Here is a 20,877-nt window from a genome sequence, read left to right on the forward strand (position 1 = left end):
CAGAATCGCCCATCGGACAGCCAGATGGTGAAGTGTGACTCATCCCTCGAGAACTCGTTTCAAATGCTCCAGAGTCCAATGGCGGCATTGTTATTTTGTTTTTCTTGAAATATTAGACTTCAGTTTTTTAATTAAACAAGAGCATAGTGTCTCTCTTTACATGCAGGTGGATATAAACTATAGGTGAATCGTTTCCGTTTTTAATTAGAATTTTAAATACTAAAGTTGTGTTTATACTTGGTTGGTCAACCTACTATAACAGTTAAGATGGAACACGTAACTATAGTTTAATTAAAAATGTATATTTATATAATGCAGCTTTAATGCTTATTTCTATATTAAATATAGAATCAGCAAAATGATGTTGCCACGAGTAGCACTGCAGGTATTGAGATGAGCTAGATGCAGGACTTCACTCTCACAGTCACACACAGTATCTGCGAAAATGCACAGGTTCAGTTCACGGTGTTCAGTGTCGTAGCCACAGGATCAAAACAGAAGTTGAGCCTCATGCTTCAACGTTCTTAGATGTTGTGGAAATTGAACCACTATGCAGTTTACTTTCTACATCAAATCGCTGAGTCTACCTTTAAACTCCACTCACTTTTGTCTTACATTCATTTTGAAATACCGTCTAAGTATTTTGTAAAACATTTTCAACATGTAAGTCTTTTGTAAAATAATTTCAGAAGTTGTTATAGGAGCCAGATGAGTGTACCACCATGGAACTTAAAATGGAGTAGGTGTGTTATATTTTGTTTGAATTCTCATATCAAATAAAAAGTGATGATCCACCTCATTGTATTGCTTTGAAATATAACTTGATTTAAGTAAATATTTATTTTAATCTGTATTTCTGAGTCGAAACAATGCATTTACATCTTGAACATTTCTATACATTTCTTATTATGTAAAGCAACACTTTCTAACAACCTCTATGCACCATAGTGCTGTCAGTCTTCTGTAAAACACATTCAGATTGACTTCTACTGATATGAACCCATACAGAAGTGTTCCATGTCTGTACTATTATGATGAGAGAGAGAGAGGAAGGAATAAGAGGGCAGACCTCTCAGTAGACTGAGGGCTTATGCTGTTGCTATGTGACCAACGACCATATTAGTTTCTATGTTGTGATCCACTAGAATGTGGAGTAGTCATCTCGGGTATCTATTCTCATTTCATCCTCCTTTTATCCAATAAAGAGGAAGGAACCAGTGTGAGGTCATGTAGCTAATCACAAGACGTTGGTCGGAAAATAAACTCACCAGTAACTGTTGCTCTTTTTTTTCAGTCTTTGTACATTTCTGTAGAATGCTTCTCTCTATTTCTCTGGGTGATGGTAAAGAGGCGTGAACTAATCCGTCTGTCATCATATAGGAAGTAGAGGGAATCGTCAGAACTGTAGTTCAGAGATCATCGTCAGGACAGAATGGAGCACACCTTGCTCTGTGTGTTACTCTGTAAGTACTGAGAGTGTGTTTGTGTATGAACACTAATTACCTGATTTACTAAGCCTTTGATGGAAAAAAGGAATAAGATCATCATGTAAATTAAGACAGTTTCATGTTTTAGCGTTTTGTGTTTTGTACCTTATTGATATAACAGTGCAAATACTTATTAGAAAATTACACTGAAGTTGGATAGCAGCAAATATGGTGTAGGTCTACAGATATAGGATCTTAATTTGATCACTCTTTTGTTGCTAAGAATTGTCGTTAACCACAGGAAATGCAGATGAGCTTTTTGATTTACATGAATTAACTGAAAACCAACACATGGTTATATTAACAACTGCACTTTTCATGTTGCCTACTTTTGGCCTGCTAATAGCCTAACCACCAATAAAGCAACATGTTGGACTAAATGTTTAAATCCAGTTGCTGCAGGATTATTTTGCTTTGAGAATATAGTTTAAATTAGGATCATATATCTGTATATGAGGTGGGGGTGAGTGACCACCCTACATTGAAGTAGCATCTCTGTGAACCTGAGCTTGTAAAGCAGATGGTGTGGTGGTGTGGTGTGCATTTAACTAAGTCACCACTCAGGAACTAAAGAGTAGCTCTAACTCAGTGGTTGTAATATGTGCAGTCAATGACATTGAATACAAAATGCAATATTTGTTGGATGTGTTCTAATATCAAGTTGTGGTTATTGTAAATGGTTGAGAGTTCCGTCTCCACAGTTATGGTAAACTTTACTAAGAGATTATTGAGTGTTGACCAGCTATACCTGAAACGAGGCTACACAGGCGAGAAAAATACCTCACCCAAATGTTTTGCCCCGTTGGAAAACATAAATGGACTGTTTGAAAATGTGAAGAAAAATCACATTTTTATTTGGCGTACACCCCGACGGCATTGCGCGTACCCCACTTTGGGACCACCTGGTTATCACTTTCTTCAGTCACCTGACGTTTTAAAGACGGTGTACAATTTTCAATGTAATGCAACTCAATAGGAAAATAGTGTTTTTACACAATGTAGAATCCTAATATTCCAGAAAGTACTGCAATTTCAATGACAGGTATTCATATACTCCCTTTAGCTTTTATAATAAACCAATATCTTTACTGTGTTACATATTAGTTTCCCGGGCACAATATGTGCTTCAAAAGTAGCTAGAATTCATATAGGCCCAATATAAGCTGTAAACCAATCAATATAAAACATTATTTTCTGGTGCACCTACATTTCATGTGGTGCTCCTAACTTTTTGGGCGCACCAGTGTTAGCAATGAAAAATGGCATGCTATTGTCACGCAGGGTTAATACTGTCCCATAGAGAACAAAGAAATTGTCTATCCTCTATCAAAGCACAAGGCGAGACCCAGATGCAGACACAGGAGGCAGATGGTTGGAGTCTTACAATGTTTAATAATCCAAGGGGTAGGCAAGAGAATGGTTGTGGACAGGCAAAAGGTCAAAACCAGTTCAGAGTCCAGGAGGTACAGAGTGGCAGACAGGCTCGTGGTCAAGGCAGGCAGAATAGTCAGGCAGGTGGGTACAGAGTCTAGGAACAGGCAAGGGTCAAAACCGAGAGGACTAGAAAAAGGAGAATAGCAAAAGGAGTACGGGAAAAACACACTGGTTGAAATAACATACAATAAGAACTGGCACAGAGAGACAGGAAACACAGGGATAAATACACTGGGGAAAATAAGCGACACATGGAGGGGGTGGAGACAATCACAGGAACAGGTGAAACAGATCAGGGCATGGCAATCCTCACCCGGATGCTTTAGCCCTCGGGGCAGAGCTGGGGAGAAAGGTTAAAGAATAGAGAAAAGAAAGAAGGGAAAGAGACGAGCTATTGGAGAAGAGTGTCAGCCCCTTATGTACACTGTTTTACACTTGTTGATTTTCTCTTGGAGAACAGTGTCAGCCCCGTATGTACACTGTTTTACACTTGTTGATTTTCTCTTGGAGAAGTGGTATGACTAAACAGGTTGTTCCTTCCTACTCTGTTTTCCATGGTCCTATGCTCCTTGCAGAATCTATTAGACAGAAAGTTCACTGTTGTAAAGGTCCTTTAGTGAAAGACTGTAACAGTTTATCCTCAGCTGTTGTGTTGTCTCTAAGGACACACGCGTGCATGTATGTGTGTGTATGTGCGGGTGGATGCATGTAAATGCATACACGTGTGTGTGTTTAAGTGGGGGGGTGGTGGCTGAAGTTAAATTTACTTACATTTACGTGATTTAGCAGACGCTCTTAGGGACTTACAAATTGGTGCATTCACCTTATGATATCCAGTGGAACAACCACTTTACAATAGTATATCTATATCTTTTTTTTTGGGGGGGGGGGGGGGTTAGAAGGATTACTTTATCCTATCCCAGTTATTCCTTAAAGAGGTGGTGTTTCAGGTGTCTCCGGAAGGTGGTGATTGACTCCGCTGTCCTGGCGTTGTGAGGGAGCTTGTTCCACCATTGGGGTTCCAGAGCAGCGAACAGTTTTGACTGGGCTGAGCGGGAACTGTGCTTCCTCAGAGGTAGGGGGGCCAGCAGGCCAGAGGTGGGTGAACGCAGTGCCCTTGTTTGGGTGTAGGGACTGATCAGAGCCTGAAGGTACTGAGGTGCCGTTCCCCTCACAGCTCCGTAGGCAAGCACCATGGTCTTGTAGCAGATGCGAGCTTCAACTGGAAGCCAGTGGAGTGTGCGGAGGACAGGGTGTTGTCCAGGGTCACGCGAAGGCTCTTAGCACTCTAGGAGGAGGACACAATGGAGTTGTCAACCGTGATGGCGAGATCATGGAACGGGCAGTCCTTCCCCGGGAGGAAGAGCAGCTCCGTCTTGCCGAGGTTCAGCTTGAGCTGGTGATCCGTCATCCACACTGATATGTCTGCCAGACATGCAGAGATGCGATTCGCCACCTGGTTATCAGAAGGGGGAAAGGAGAAGATTAATTGTGTGTCGTCTGCGTAGGAATGATAGGAGAGACCATGTGAGGATATGACAGAGCCAAGTGACTTGGTGTATAGCGAGAATAGGAGAGGACCTAGAACTGAGCCCTGGGGGACACCAGTGGTGAGAGCACGTGGTGCGGAGACAGATTCTCGCCACGCCACCTGGTAGGAGCGACCTGTCAGGTAGGACGCATTCCAAGAGTGAGCCGCGCCGGAGATGCCCAACTCGAAGAGGGTGGAGAGGAGGATCTGATGGTTCACAGTATCAAAGGCTGCAGATAGGTCTAGAAGGATGAGAGCAGAGGAGAGAGAGTTAGCTTTAGCAGTGCGGAGAGCCTCTGTGAACAGTGGAACAACTGAAATTAGCTGGGTAGGCTTGAAACCTGACATCTTAGCAAAGGGCCTACAAGCATCTATTCTATTCTCGTTCCATCCTCCTTTCCTCCAATAAAGAGGAAGGAACCAGTGTGAGATCATGCAGTGTGGGGCCATACAGAGAGGTTGGTCAGAAAATAAATACGCCTTTAAACGCTACTATTTTTTCAGTCTTTGTACATTTATGTAGAATGAGTTAGTGTTCGTGTACACTAATTACCTGATTTACTAAGACTGATGGAAAAAAGGAATAAGACATTCATGAAAATTAAGACAGTTTTATGCTTTAGCTTTTTAGTTTTTTATTCCTTATTGATAAAACAGTGCAAATGCTTATTAGTAAATGGTACTAAAATGATATTGCAGGACATGGTAAGTCTCTGGCCTTTTTAAAGCTGTAGTCCGTAATTGAAACTACCACAAAAAGGCCACCCTGCCACTTGTTGTGTTATACAGCTGAGGAATGTTGCTAGGGGAATTCATTCATGTATAATGTTTGTTTACACTGATATTGTTAACAAACATTGTTATAAAATAACAGTATATTCTGTGTTATATTTTGAATTTATATAGTGCTTTTTAACCGAGTTACTCAAAGTGTTTTACTTAGTAGGGGGAAACTCACCTCATCCACCAGCAATGTGTTGCACCCACCTGGGTGATGCAAGGCGACCATTTGTGTGTCAGAACACTCATCCACACATCAGCTATTAGGTGAAGAGTGATAGAGTGCCTTCAGAAAGTATTCATACCCCTTAACTAATTTCACATTTTGTTGTGTTACAGCCTGAATTCAAAATCTATTAAATTGTTTACTTTTCTCACCCATCTACACAGAATACCCATAATGACAAAGTGAAACATGTTTTTAGAAATGTTTGCAAATCTATTGAAAATGAAATAGTCATTACTTTATAGAATCAACTTTGATAGCGATTACAGCTGTGAGATTTCTGGGTAAGTCTCTAAGAGCTTTCCACACCTGGACTGTGCAATATTTGCCCATTATTCTTTTTAAAATGATTCAAGCTCTGTCAAATTGGTTGTTGATCATTGCTAGACAACCATTTTCAGGTCTTACCATAGATTTTCATGTAAAGTCAAAACTGTATCTCAGCCACTCAAGAACATTGACTATCTTCGTGGTAAGCAACTCCATTGTAGATTTGGCCTTGTGTTTTAGGTTATTGTCCTGCTGAAAGGTGAATTCATCTCCAGGGTCTGGTGGAAAGCAGACAACCAGGTTTTCTCTAGGATTTTGCTTATGCTTAACAATGTTTATTTTATATCCTCATTATTAATGTATTGTACTGTGTTTGCTCCAACCATAACACTCTGTATTCAGTACAAAAAACGGTATTGCTTTGCCACATTTTTTGCAGAATTACTTTAGTGCGTTGTTGCAAACAGGATGCATGTTGTGGAACATTTTGTGTTCTGTACAGGCTTCCTTCTTTTCACTCTGTCATTTGGGTTAGTATTGTAGAGTAACTACAATGTTGATCGATCCTCAGTTTTCTCCTATCACAGCCATTTAACTTTAACTGTTTTAAAAAGTCACCATTGGCCTCATGCTGAAATCCCTGAGTAGTTTCCTTCCTCTCTGGCAAGTTAGTGAGGAAGGACACCTGTATCTTTCTAGTGACTGGGTGTATTGATACACCATCCAAAGTATAATTACCAACTTCACCATGTTCAAATGGATATTCAAGTCTGCTTTTTTTATATTGTGCCCATCTACCAATAGGTGCCCATCTTTGAGAGGCATTGGAAAACCTTGTCTTGTGGTTGAATCTGTTTGAAATTCACCTCAACTAAGGGGCCTTAGAAATAATAGTCTGTGTGGGGTTCAGAGATGAGGTAGTCATTCAAAAATCATGTTAAACACTATCATTGCACAGATAGTGAGTCCATGCAACTTATTATGTGACTTGTTAAGCACAATTCACTTTTGAACTTATTTAGGCTTGCCATAAAGGGGTTGAATACTTATTGACTCAAGAAATATCTGCTTTTCATTTTTAATTAACTATGGAGTATTGTGTGTAGGCCAGTGACAAAGCTTCTCAATCTAATCAACACAACACGGAGAAAGTCAAAGGTTGTGAATACTTTCTGAAGATATTGTATTATGCCAATTAGTAATGAAGGGGATGATTAGGTGGCCAGGTTGGGAATGTTGCCATGACACCAGGGTTAACATCCCTGGTCTTACAATAAGAGTCAGGACAACCGTTAAACTTCCTATCCAAAAGACACCACCCTAAGCAGGGACATGTCACCTAGACTGCCCTGGGATCTCCTTAGACCAGAGAGGAGTGGCCCCTACTGACCCTGCAACACCACTTCCAGCAGTCTCCCATCCAGAGACTGACAAGGGCCAACCCTGCTTAGCTTCAGAGGCAAGACAGCAGTGGGATGAACGGTGGTATGCTGCTGGTACTGTATGTGACAACATGTAAAGTGACATGTGATAACATTAAACTACACATGTGAAAATATTTTAGCACATGAAAACATGATATCGTGAAATAAATGTGACAACATGGGGTATCATTGCTATGCAGACGACACACAATTAATCTTCTCCTTTCCCCCTTCTGATAACCAGGCGGCGAATCGCATCTCTGCATGTCTGTCAGACATATCAGTGTGGATGACGGATCACCAGCTCAAGCTGAACCTCGGCAAGACGGAGCTGCTCTTCCTCCCGGGGAAGGACTGCCCGTTCCATGATCTCGCCATCACGGTTGACAACTCCCTTGTGTCCTCCTCCCAGTGTGCTAAGAACCTTGGCGTGATCCTGGACAACACCCTGTCGTTCTCCACTAACATCAAGGCGGTGACCCGATCCTGTAGGTTCATGCTCTACAACATTCGCAGAGTACGACCCTGCCTCACACAGGAAGCGGCGCAGGTCCTAATCCAGGCACTTGTCATCTCCCGTCTGGATTACTGCAACTCGCTGTTGGCTGGGCTCCCTGCCTGTGCCATTAAACCCCTACAACTCATCCAGAACGCCGCAGCCCGTCTGGTGTTCAACCTTCCCAAGTTCTCTCACGTCACCCCGCTCCTCCGCTCTCTCCACTGGCTTCCAGTTGAAGCTCGCATCCGCTACAAGACCATGGTGATTGCCTACGGAGCTGTGAAGGGAACGGCACCTCCATACCTTCAGGCTCTGATCAGGCCCTACACCCAAACAAGGGCACTGCGTTCATCCACCACTGGCCTGCTGGCCCCCCTACCTCTGAGGAAGCACAGTTCCCGCTCAGCCCAGTCAAAACTGTTCGCTGCTCTGGCACCCCAATGGTGGAACAAGCTCCCTCACGACGCCAGGACAGCGGAGTCAATCACCACCTTCCGGAGACACCTGAAACCCCACCTCTTTAAGGAATACCTAGGATAGGATAAAGTAATCCTTCTGACCCCCCCCCCCTTAAAATATTTAGATGCACTATTGTAAAGTAGTTGTTCCACTGGATATCATAAGGTGAATGCACCATTTTGTAAGTCGCTCTGGATAAGAGCGTCTGCTAAATGACTTAAATGTAAATGTAAATGGGGTTTAACAATTTCAATGTGATACCATGAAACTAAACATGGTAACATTTTCACAACTAAAACAGCACATTTTGATTTTACAATTTACAATTTTTTCACATGTGAAAATGCAATTGTACAGAGTTAGGTTTTCCCATGTGAAATTATTGCAATTCACATTTGAGGTGTAAATGTAATTTTTCTCTCATAAAAAGGTGGTGTTAATATGAATTTAATACATGTGAATATATGGTTTCAAGATTTACCTCACGTGTCTCTTGTTTTCACATGTGAAAATGTCAGCTCAACATGTGAAAACAGCTGGCACTAAGACCGTACTCAACGAGCTGTATAAGGCCATAAGCAAACAAGACAATGCGCATCCAGAAGCGGTAAACCTAGTGGCCGGGGACTTTAATGCAGGCAAACTTAAATCAGTTTTACCAAATACTAAAACTCTAGACCACCTTTACTCCACACACAGAGACGCATACAAAGCTCGCCAACCATTTGGCAAATTTGACAATTCTATCATCCTGACTCCTGCTTACAAGCAAAAACTAAAGCAGGAAGTACCAGTGACTCGCTCTATATGGAAGTTGTCAGATGACCAATGACATTGAGGAGAATACCACATCAGTCACCATCTTCATCAATAAGTGCATCGACGACGTCGTCCCCACAGTGACCGTACGTACATATCCTGGCATACTCCTTTTTTCCCTTTGAGTCCGACGACCCCGATGTGAATGACATACTGCTTTCCCGGGAACAGGACCAGATCCCCGTCATTTGCATGAAGAGAAGGCAGAGAAAAAGGGGCAAGAGGGCAGGCTGCCTTTGAGAATTCGTAATCTATTGAATAAACCCCCACTGCCTTCCATTCTGCTAGAAAATGTGCAATCGTTGGAAAATAAATCAATGACCTACGCGGAAATTAAACTACCAGCAGGACATTCAAAACTGTAATATCTTATGCTTCACGGAGTCATGGCTGAACGACGACATTATCAGCATACAGTACAGCTGGATGGTTGGATAATGCTGTATTGGGAGGATAGAACAGAAGCAACTGGTAAGACGAGGGGCGGCAGACTATGTATTTTTGTAAATAACAGCTGGTGCGCGATATCTAAGGAAGTCTCGAGGTTTTGCTCGCCTGAGGTAGAGTATCTCATGATAAGCTGTAGACAACACTATCTACCTAGAGTTTATCTGTATTTTTCGTAGAAGTCTACATACCACCACAGACTGATGCTGGCACTAAGACCGTACTCAATGAGCTGTATTCCGCCATAAGCAAACAGGAAACGCTCACCCAGAGGCGAAGCTCCTAGTAGCCAGGGACTTTAATGCAGGGAAACTTAAATCCATCTTACTAAATTTCTATCAGCATGTTAAATGAGCAACCAGAGGGAAAAAAAACTCTGGACGACATTTACTTCACACACAGAGACGCATACATAGCTCTCCCTCTCCCTCCATTTGGCAAATCTGACCATAATTATATCCTTCTGATTCCTGCTTACAAGCAAATATTAAAGCAGGAAGCACCAGTGACTTGATCAATAAAGAAGTGGTCAGATGAAGCAGATGCTAAGCTACAGGACTGTTTTGCTAGCACAGACTGGAATATGTTCCGGGATTCCTCTGTTGGCATTGAGGAGTACACCACATCAGTCATGGGCTTCATCAATAAGTGCATCAATGACGTCATCCCCACAGTGACCATACGTACATACCCCCAACCGGAAGCCATGGATTACAGGCAACATCCTCACTGAGTTAAAGGCTATAGCTGCCGCTTTCAAGGAGCAGGACTCTAACCCGGAAGCATATAAGAAATCCCGCTATGACCTCCGATGAACCATCAAATAGGCAAAGCATCAATATAGGACTAAGATTGAATCATACTACACAGGCTCGTACTACACCGGCTCTGACGCTCGTCAGATTTGGCGGGGCTTGCAAACCATAACAGTCTACAAAGGGAAGCACAGCCAAGAGCTGCCCAGTGACACGAGCCTACCAGATGAGCTAAACTACTCCTACGCTCGATTCGAGGCAAATAACACTGAAACATGCATGACAGCACCAGCCGTTCCAGAAGACTGTGATCTTGCTCTCCAGAGCCGATGTGAATAAGACCTTTAAACAGGTCAACATTCACAAGGCCACAGGGCCAGACGGATCACCAGGACGTGTACTGCGAGCATGCGCTGACCAACTGGCAAGTTGCGTTGATTTCCAAGATGGCGTAGCAGTCAGACATGTTTGTCCTGTTATGTCCCTTGTATATATATTTTTACATATTTTTATTCACATATCTTTTAAAAATATTTTCCTAAACCTCAACTTCTAAATACTCTCCTGCAACCCGCCTCACCCAAAGTGGCGTGGAGCTGTTTTTTTTTCGGAGGTTTTTCTATTTACTTCGGATCTGGAATCCGCCAAGATAGAACTGCCAAAGGGGGCGGTGTTGCAATGTACTGCAAAGATGTTATGTATTATTATCCAAGTCTGTACCCAAACAATTCGAGCTTCTACTTCTAAAAATTCACCTTTCCAGAAACAAGTCTTTCACTGTTGCCGCTTGCTATAGACCTCCTTCTGCCCCCAGCTGTGCCCTGGACACCATATGTGAATTGATTGCCCCCCATCTATCTTCTGAGCTTGTGCTACTAGGTGACCTAAACTGGGACATGCTTAACACCCCGGCCATCCTACAATCTAAGCTTGATGCCCTCAATCTCACACAAATTATCAATGAACCTACCAGGTACAACCCCAAATCCGTAAACACTCTCTTAGATGTCATCTTAACTAACTCGCCCTCCAAATACACCTCTGCTGTATTCAATCAAGATCTCAGAGATCACTGCCTCATTGCCTGCATCCGTAATGGCTCTGCGACCAAACGACCACCCTTCATCACTGTCAAACGCTCCCTAAAACACTTCTGCGAGCAGGCCTTTCTAATCGACCTGGCCGGGGTATCCTGGAATGACATTGACCTCATCCCGTCAGTAGATGATGCCTGGCTATTCTTTAAAAGTGCCTTCCTCACCATGTTAAATAAGCATGCCTCACTCAAAAAAAAAATTGAACTAGGAATAGATATAGTCCTTGGTTCACTCCAGACCTGTCTGCCCTTGACCAGCACAAAAACATCCTGTGGCGTTCTGCATTAGCATCGAATAGCCCCCGTGATATGCAACTTTTCAGGGAAGTTAGGAACAAATACACACAGGAAGTTAGAAAAGCTAAGGCTAGCTTTTTCAAACAGAAATTTGCATCCTGTAGTATTAACTCAAAAAAAGTTCTGTGACACTGTGGTCCATGGAGAATAAGATCACCTCCTCCCAGCTGCCCACTGCTTTGAGGCTAAGAAACACTGTTACCACAGTCAAATCCACTATAATTGAGTTTTTCAAGAAGCATTTCTCTACGGCTGGCCATGCTTTCCACCTGGCTACCCCTATCCCAGTCAACTGCCCGGCACCCTCCACAGCAACCCGCCAAAGCCCCCACCATTTCTCCTTCACCCAAATCCAGATAGCTGATGTTCTGAAAGAGCTGCAAAATCTGGACCCATACAAATCAGCCGGGCTAGACAATCTGGACCCTCTCTTTCTAAAATCACCTGCCGAAATTGTTGCAACCCCTATTACTAGCCTGTTCAACCTCTCTTTCTTATCGTCTGAGATTCCCAAAGATTGGAAAGCTGTCGCGGTCATCCCCCTCTTCAAAGGGGGTGACACTCTAGACCCAAACTGCTACAGACCTATATCTATCCTACCCTGTCTTTCTAAGGTCTTCAAAAGCCAAGTTAACAAACAGATTACCGACTATTTCGAATCCCACCGTACCTTCTCCGCTATGCAATCTGGTTTCAGAGCTGGTCATGGGTGCACCTCAGCCATGCTCAAGGTCCTAAACGACATCATAACCACCATCGATAAGAGACATTACTGTGCAGCCGTATTCATCAACCTGGCCAAGGCTTTCGAATCACCACATTCTTATTTGCAGACTCGACAGCCTTGGTTTCTCAAATGATTGCCTCACCTCGTTTACCAACTACTTCTCTGATAGAGTTCAGTGTGTCAAATCGGAGGCCATTTGTCCGGACCTCTGGCAGTCTCTATGGGTGTGCCACAGGGTTCAATTCTCGGGCTGACTCTCTTCTCTGTTTACATTAATGATGTTGCTCTTGCTGCTTGGTATTCTCTGATCCACCTCTAGGCAGACGACACCATTCTGTATACTTCTGGCCCCTCTTTGGACACTGTGTTAACTAACCTCCAGACGAGCTTCAATGCCATACAACTCTCCTCCCGTGGCCTCCAACTGTTCTTAAACGCAGGTTAAACTAAATGCATACTATTCAATCGATCACTGCCCGCACCTCCACGCCCGTCCAGCATCACTACTCTGGATGGCACTGACTTAGAATACGTGGACAACTACAAATACCTGGGTGTCTGGTTAGACTGTAAACTCTCCTTCCAGACTCACAATAAGCATCTCCAATCCAAAATTAAATCTAGAATCGGCTTCCTATATCGGAACAAAGCATCCTTCACTCATGCTGCCAAACACACCCTCGTAAAACTGACCATCCTACCGATCCTCGACTTCGGTGATGTCATCTATAAAATAGCCTCCAACACTACTCAACAAACTGGATGCAGTCTATCACAGTGCTATCCGTTTTGTCACCAAAGCCCCATACACTACCCACCATTGCGACCTGTACGCTCTCGTTGGTTGGCCCTCGCTTCATACTCATCGCCAAACCCACTGGCTACAGGTTATCTACAAGTCTCTGCTAGGTAAAGCCCCGCCTTATCTCAGCTCGCTGGTCACCATAGCAGCACCCACTCGTAGCACGCGCTCCAGCAGGTATTTCTCACTGGTCACCATAGCAGCACCCTCTCGTAGCATGCGCTCCAGCAGGTATATCTCACTGGTCACCCCCAAAGCCAATTCCTCCTTTGGCCGCCTTTCATTCCAGTTCTCTGCTGCCAATGACTGGAAGGAACTGCAAAGATCTCTGAAGCTGGAGACTCATATCTCCCTCACTAGCTTTAAGCACCAGCTGTCAGAGCAGCTCACAGATCACTGCACCTGTACATAGCCATCTGTAAACAGCCCATCTATCTACCTACCTCATCCCCATACTGTATTTATTTATCTTGCTCCTTTGCACCCCAGTATCTCTACTTGCACATTCATCTTCTGCACATCTACCATTCCAGTGTTTAATTGCAATATTGTAATTACTTCGGCACCATGGCCTATTTATTGCCTTAACTTACCTCATTTGCACTCACTGGATATAGACTTTTTGTTTTATTTTGTTCTACTGTATTATTGACTATGTTTGTTTATCCATGTGTAACTCTGTTGTTGTATGTGCCAAATTGCTACGCTTTATCTTGGCCAGGTCGCAGTTGCAAATGAGAACTTGTTCTCAACTAGCCTACCTGGTTAAATACAGGTGAAATAAAACATTTAAAGTGTCTTCATGACATTTTCAAACTCTCCCTGTCAGAGTCTGAAATACCAACATGTTTTAAGCAGACCACCATAGTCTCTGTGCCCAAGAACACTAAGGGAACCTGCCTAAAAGACTACCGACCCGTAGCACTCACGCCTGTAGCCATGAAGTGATTTGAAAGGCTGGTCATGTCTCACATCAATGCCATTATCCCAAAAACCCTAGACCCACTCCAATTTGCATACCGCCCTAACTGATCCACAGATGATGCAATCTCTATTGCACTCCACGCTGCCCCTTCCCACCTGGACAAAAAGGAACACCTATGTGAGAATGCTGTTCACTGACTACAGCTCAGTGTTCAACACCACAGTGCCCTCAAAGACCACCACTAAGCTAAGAACCCTGGGACTAAACACCTCCCTCTGCAACTGGATCCTGGACTTCCTGACGGAATGCCCTTAGGTGGTAAGGGTAGGTAACAACACATCTGCCACGCTGATCCTCGACACAGGTGCCCCTCAGGGGTGCGTGCTCAGTCTCCTCCTGTACTCCCTGTTCACTCTTGACTGCACCACATCTGCAGTCCTCATGCCTCCTTGCAGCATGCATAAGGCACGTTCCCGCAGATGAGCATTGACCCTGGGCATCTTTCTTTTGGTGTTTTTCAGAGTCAGTAGACAGGCCTCTTTTGTGTCCTAAGTTTTCGTAACTGTGACCTTAATTGCCTACCGTCTGTAAGCTGTTAGTGTCTTAACGACCGTTCCACAGGTTCATGTTCATTAATTGTTTATGGTTCCTTAAACAAGCATGGGAAACAGTGTTTTAATCCTTTACAATGAAGATCTGTGAAGTTATTTGGATTTTTACGAATGATCTTTTTGCTGAGTTTATATACTATGCAGTGTCAGAGGAAGGCCCAAAAAATTGGCAAAGACTCCAGTCACCCAAGTCATAGACTATTCTCTCTGCTACCGCAAGGCAAGCGGTACCGGAGCACCAAGTCTAGGACCAAAAGGCTCCTTCAGCTTCTACCCCCAAGCCATAAGACTGCTGAACAATTAATGAAATTGGCATCCGGACATTTTACATTGACATGTCCCTCCTACCATTGTTTTTACACTGCTGCTACTCAATGTGTGTTATCTATGCATAGTCACTTTACCCCTACCTACATGTACAAAATAGCTCTACTACCATTCCCCCACATATTGACTTGGTACCCATACCCCCTGTATATAGCCTCATTATCGTTATTTTTATTGTGTTACTTTCTATTTTAATTTGACTATTTATTACTTTAGTTTAATGAGTACATATTTTCTTAACTCTTTATTGAACTGCATTGTTTGTTAAGGGCTTTTAAGTAAGCATTTCACTGTAAGGTCTACACCTGTTGTATTCGGTGCATGTGACAAATACAATTTGATTTGATATGTGTAGTGTTCCAAAACATTTGATTTGATGTGGAATCATGTGTTTTTTCCTAATGAAGCAATTAAAAGTTTTACTCTTTCAGAATGAATGGCAATTATTCATTTAAAAGTGCTAAAATCTATGTGGAAATAGCAGATTGCACCTTTAAAATAAAGTACAGTAAGTATAAAGTATTTGGTAATCAGTAACCTGAATATGGCATGTTTTTTATTTCAAGCTAATATTGGTGCAATGTGACTATCTTTGTTGTAGTGCTGAATACACACGTCATCTCTGGACACTCTGAAGATGATGATGGTAGATATTTGTTCACTTCATCAAGCCTCCATCTCTTAATGCTTCATCCTATTTCTTTATTTGTGATTTTTTAATGTTGATTTTGGCTGGATATATTTTGAGTTTTTAGTGTCTCGAAATAACATGTGTATCATGCTGGTTTGATTTTGTGCAGGAGTGGTGAAGGCTGTTCTGACCATACACCCCAACAGCTCCCAGATATTCAGTGGAGAGTCTGTCACTCTCAGATGTGACATACAGGGGGGAGGAGTCACTGACTGGGTGTACAGATGGTTAACACCCAGTCCAGATCAATGCCCACAGAAAGAACATGAATGTATTATCAGTGCAGCTGAGTTTTCCCACAGTGGTGACTACAGTTGTCTGGGTTCACATCAGCAGCAGGATTCTAAATGGAGTGATGCAGTCAGACTGACAGTGACACGTACGTCATCTTATCTCTCATTCACATCTGTGCCTCCATTGTTATGACATTGGGCACATTTTTAAGGATGCTGTTTAGTTGTTTTAAAAATGTCTGTTGTGTGTTTCTGCAGCTCTGCCCAAAGCTACACTGACTGTGAAGCCAAACCCTGTGTTCCCTGGAGAGACAGTCACTCTGATGTGTTCAGTAGGGTCTGACAGTATCTGGAACTATCAGTGGTACAAAGACAGGAATGATAATGTAGTATCCCAGTCTGTCAGACACACTATAACAGGAGACACCATCAGTAGAGCTGCTGAGTCTGACCAGGGTCTCTACTGGTGTCAGGGAGAGATCCAGTCCAGATCCATATCATCAATCATCAGTGATACTGTCACTATCACCCTGAATGATGAGTAACTTTGTAGTGTTTGTTGTCATAAAAATTGACATCATTTATATCCTATTATATATACACTGACTGTACAAAACATGAGGAACACCTTCCTAATATTGAGTTGCACCCCCCTTTGTCCTCAGAACAGCCTCAAGTCATTGGAGCATGGACTCCACAAGGTTTCGAAAGTGTTCCACAGGGATGCTGGCCCATGTTGACTCCAATGCTTCCCACAGTTGTGTCAAGGTGGCTGGATGTCCTTTGGGTGGTGCACCAATGTTGATGCACATGAGAAACTGTTAAGCGTGAAAAACCCAGCAGTGTTGCAGTTCTTGACACACTTAAACCGGTGCACCTGGAACCTACTACCAGACCCCGTTCAAAGGCACTTGCATCTTTTGTCTTTCCCAGTCACCCTCTGAATGACAAACATACACAATCCATGTCTCAATTGTCTCAAGGTTTAAAAATCCTTCTTTAACCTTTCTCCTCCCCAGTAACATTGAAGTCTCTCACACCATCAGTAGAGATGATGTGTCTGACCAGGGTCAGTACTGGTGTGAAGGAAACAGAGTGTCTAGACCCACATCTTCACAACCAAGTAATGCTACTGTATTATTCTCACTGTAAAAGCTAAATTACTTTGTTCTGTTCTCTCTCTTGTCATACAAATAGATAGATGATTGCTGAGGATCTGGTGCTTCTGTCACCAACCAAGGAGGGCCTAAGGCAAAGTTCTGTCATATATTCCAGGTCTATGCCCAGCAGTTCGAGCTTCTAATTTTCAGCTCCCAGCTCTCAGCTGTGCCCTGGACACCATACATGAATTGATTCCCTCCCATCTATCTTCAGAGTTCGTTCTGTTATGTGACCTAAACTGGGATATGCTTAACACCCCGGCAGTCCTACAATCTAAGCTAGATGCCCTCATTCTCACACAAATTATCAAGGAACCCACCAGGTTCAACCCTAAATCCGTAAAGTTCTGGGACACTGTATAGTCCATGGAGAATAAGAACACCTCCTCCTAGTTGCCCATTGCAATTAGGCTAGGTAGCACTATCACCACCGATAAATCCACGATAATTGAGAATTTCAATAAGCATTTCTCTACGGCTGGCCATACTTCCCTCCTGGCTACCCCAACCCCGGCCAACAGCTCCGCACCTCCCGCAGCTTCTTGCCAAAGCCTCCCTTCCTTCTCCTACACCCAGATAGCAGATGTTCTAAAAGAGCTGCAAAATCTGGACCCCCACAAATCAGCTGGGCTAGACAATCTGGACCCTCTCTTTCTAAAATTATCCACTGCCATTGTTGCAACCCCTATTACCAGTCTGTTCAAGCTCTCTTTCGTATCGTCCGAGATCCCTAAAGATTGGATGCTGCCGCGGTCTTCCCCCTCTTCAAAAGGGGTGACACTCTAGACCCAAACTGTTATAGACCTATATCCATCCTGCCTTGCCTTTCTAAAGTCTTCGAAAGCCAAGTTAATAAACACATCACTGACCATTTCGAATCCCACCGTACCTTCTCCGCTGTGCAATACGGTTTCAGAGCTGGTCACGAGTGCACCTCAGCCACGCTCAAGGTACTACATGATATCATGATATCATAACGGTAAAAGACAGTACTGTGCAGCCTTCTTCATCGACCTGGCCAAGGGTTCGACTCTGTCAATCAACGTATTCTTATTGGCAGACTCAACAGCCTTGGTTTCTCAAATGACTGCCTTTGCTGGTTCACCAACTACTTCTCAGACAGAGTTCAGTGTGTCAAATCGGAGGGCCTGTTGTACGGACCTCTGGCAGTCTCTATGGGGGTACCACAGGGTTCGAATCTCGGGCCAACTCTTTTCTCTGTATAAATAAACGATGTCGCTCTTGCTGCGGGTGATTCCCTGATCCACCTCTACGCAGACGACACCATTCTGTATACATCTGGCCCTTCTTTGGACACTGTGTTAACAAACCTCCAAATGAGCTTCAATGCCATACAACCCTCCTTTCGTGGCCTCCAACTGCTCTTAAACGCTAGTAAAACTAAATGCATGCTTTTCAACCATTCGCTGCCCGCACCCGCCTCCCGACTAGCATCACTACAATGGACGGTTATGACTTAGAATATGTGGACAACTACAAATACCTAGGTGTCTGGCCAGACTGTAAACTCTCCTTCCAGAATCATATTAAACATCTCCAATCTAGAATCGGCTTCCTATTTCTCAACAAAGCGTCCTTCACTCACGCTGCCAAACATACCCTCGTAAAACTGACTATCCTACCGATCCTCGACTTCGGCGATGTCATTTACAAAATAGCCTCCAATACTCTACTCAGCAAACTGGATGCAGTCTATCACAGTGCCATGCGTTTTGTCACCAAAGCCCCACATACCACCCACCACTGTGACCTGTATGCTCTAGTCGGCTGGGCCTCGCTACATATTCGTCGCCAGTCCCACTGGCTCCAGGTCATTTATAAGTCTATGCTAGGTAAAGCTCTGCCTTATCTCAGCTCACTGGTCACGATAACAACACCCACCCATAGCACGCGCTCCAGCAGGTATATCTCACTGGCTATCCCCAAAGCCAACACCGTAATTAGCCCATCCAATCTACCTACCTCATCCCCATATTGTTTTTAATTTACTTTTCTGCTTTTTTGCACTCCAGCATTTCTACTTGCACATCATCATCTGCACATCTATCACTCCAGTGTTCATTTGATAAATTGTAATTACTTCGCTACTATGGCCTATGTATTGCCTTACCTCCTCACGCCATTTGCACACACTGTATATAGACTTTCTTTTTTTCTATTGTGTTATTGACTGTACGCTTGTTTATTCCATGTGTAACTCTGTTGTTTGTTTCGCACTGCTTTGCTTTATCTTGGCCAGGTCGCAGTTGTAAATGAGAACTTGTTTTCAACTTTTTATAAACAGCAGCACCTAGATCTTCTGTACAGATTCTGCCAGACCTGCACCCTGACAGTAAATCTCAGTAAGACCAAAATAATGGTGTTCCAAAAAAGGTCCAGTCGCCAGGACCACAAATACAAATATGGAGAGTGGGACTTAGTAGTAATGTGTTATATGTTTGGGGCAAATCCAATAACACTTTGTATTCAGGACAAACAGTTAATTGCTTTGCCACATTTTTTGTAGTATTATTTTAGTCCCTTGTTGCAAACATGATGCATGTTTTGGAATATTTGTATTCTGTACAGGCTTCTTTATTTTCACTCTGTCAATTAGGTTAGTATTGTGGAGTAACTACAATGTTGTTGATCCATCCTCAGTTCTCTCCTATCACAGCTATTAAACTCGAACTGTTTTAAAGTCACCATTGGCCTCATTGTGAAATCCCTGAGTGGTATTCTTCCTCTCCGGCAACTGAGTGATGAAGGACACTTGTATCTTTGTAGTGACTGGGTGTATTGATACACCATCCAAAGTGTAATTAATAACTTCATCATGCTCAAACGGATATTCAATGTTTGCTTTTTTATTACCCATTTACCAATAGGTGCTTTGTGAGACATTACAAAAGTTGAGGTTGTTATTCAAAAATCATTTTAAACACTGTTATTGCACAGAGTGAGTCCATACAATGTATAATGTTACTTGTAAGGTATATTTTGACTCCTGACCATTTTTAGGCTTGCCTTAACAGAGGGGTTGAATACTTATTGACTCAAGACATTTCAGTTTTTTATCTTTAAATAATTTGTAAAAAAATGTAAAAACATAATTCCACCTTGACATTATGTGATATTGTGTGTAGGCCAGTGACAAAATAATCTAAATTTAGTCACAACAAATTGTGAAAAAAGTCAAGAGGTATGAATGGACTGTCACTATCAACAAGTAACAAAGTGAAAGGGGGTCTGGGGATGCATTATTTACCATTCATTTCTAGCCATATGGGACCAAAAACTAGAGTATGAATTAGACTGTTTGAGAAGGTTTGAATCCTAAGCAACCTGCATACACATTGTTTGAAGTACAAGTAAGTACCTCTGAATCAGAGAGGTGCAGGGGGCTGCCTTAATCGACGTCCATGTCATCGGTTCCCGGGGGGCAGTTGCTGCTGGGGGTTAACTGCCTTGCTCAAGTTGCAGAACGACAGATTTTCCCACCTTGCCATCTTGGGGATTCAAACAAGCAACCTGAGATCACACTTATTTTATTTTTCTATACAAAAGTATAATACTGTATGTCTAATTATTAATAAGATGAAAATATACTAGAAAAGTTATCCATCTATCCATTTTAGTAACTTAAACCAGCTGGTTGTGAGGAGAACTACAGAATATAGTACATTTTAGCTAAAAGCAAAATAATTTGGTAATGTCAGCAAACCAGACATGGTGTACTGCACAATAGGAAAAACATTACCCCTCCATCCCTCTCAGAGATGGCAATATTTCAGAGAGGACATGTTGTGCTCCAGAACATTCATACTGAGTAGATAACGTACTCAGTTCTCATGAATGTGATAGTCTGTGTAAAGTG

The 20,877-nt window shown here is 42.9% G+C and overlaps 1 protein-coding gene across 1 annotated transcript in view; it reads left to right on the top strand.

Moving 5' to 3' along the window:
• LOC106596013 (basement membrane-specific heparan sulfate proteoglycan core protein) overlaps positions 1-20,877 on the top strand; it is a 221,626-nt gene that overhangs the window by 128,852 nt on the left and 71,897 nt on the right. The gene's annotated exons all lie outside the window — the stretch shown is intronic.

This window comes from Salmo salar, chromosome ssa18 (genome assembly GCF_905237065.1).
Source record: "Salmo salar chromosome ssa18, Ssal_v3.1, whole genome shotgun sequence".
NCBI classification, from domain to species: Eukaryota; Metazoa; Chordata; class Actinopteri; order Salmoniformes; family Salmonidae; genus Salmo; species Salmo salar.